The sequence below is a fragment of the Setaria italica genome, chromosome VIII (assembly GCF_000263155.2).
Source record: "Setaria italica strain Yugu1 chromosome VIII, Setaria_italica_v2.0, whole genome shotgun sequence".
Taxonomy (NCBI): Eukaryota; Viridiplantae; Streptophyta; class Magnoliopsida; order Poales; family Poaceae; genus Setaria; species Setaria italica.
The window spans coordinates 9,927,714-9,928,900 of record NC_028457.1 but is presented as its reverse complement, the minus strand read 5'-3'; positions in this window follow the sequence as shown (position 1 = coordinate 9,928,900).

Genomic DNA, 1,187 nt, shown 5'->3' with positions numbered 1-1,187 from the left:
TGCTCCGCCACCTGCTCCGCCGCTGCCACCATCCTCTCCTCTTCTCTTCAGGCCCCGGCGCCGGCGGATCCGGTGGAGGGGACGGGCGGGCGGCGAATCCGGGGGCCGGGGGCCGGGCGCCGGGGGGGCGGCGGCGGATCCGGGGACGCTGTGCGCCGGGCGGCGGGCGGCGGAGCAGGCGGCGGAGGATCCAGGGGCGCCGTGCGCCGGGCGGCGGGCGGCGGCTGATCCGGGGGCCGGGGGCCGGGCGGGCGGCGGCGGATCCGGGGGCGCCGGGCGGTGGGCGGTGGCGGATCCGGGGGCCGGGGGCCGGCGCCGGGCGGGCGGCGGGGGGCGCCGGGCGGCATGCCGGGCGGCGGGCGGGGGGGGGGCTTCGGGCGGCGGGGTGCTTCGGGAGGGAGAGAGGAGGGAGAGAGGAGGGAGTACTGACGAGGCCTGGAGTAGTGAGGGGGCGGGCACTTAAGTCCTTGGGCGGCCGGGCATTAAGTCGCCGAGTGTCCTAGGGGTAACACTCGGTGAAGGGTGCTTTGCCGAGTGTCTACACTAGGACACTCGGCAAAGTTATTTTAAAAAAAATTTAAAAAATATCTAACAATTTCAAAAAATTGTCAAAAATTTACATGAAATATATATATTCTCTATTCACTGTACAAAAAGTTTTGTAGTCCAATCAAAACACAACCGTCATTTTGACTCCAAATCTTATGCAATCCTTCTCAACGTTACTATTTTCTTCGGAAATACTTCGGTTTGTAAACATCGAACGTGATGAAATGTGCAAAACATTCTCAATATTTTTCTACAGCCTCCACCTATGATATCATCACATCATGACAAATCTCATGATTTTCAGACTTTGTTTATTTTTTTTATAATTTAAAAATATCACTGCCACACGTTCGTGGTCGTGTTTCCTGAACAAGATGTTCGAAATTTCTTGTCATTTCATGGGTCAGGTCTCAAATTGGGCCAAAAAACATGAATATCATTTTTCTACTCATTTTGTTCCATAATTTGAATCACTTGCAGTTCAAATTTGACTTATACCAAAAATTCCCTTGAAATGCAATTAATTAAATAAATATAGCAAATAAATCCAAAAATATACCAAATTTTAACATGGAGTACCACATGTTGTATGTGGGGAGTAAAAAAAATTTCATGGTGAAAAGAGGAAAAAAAATTAT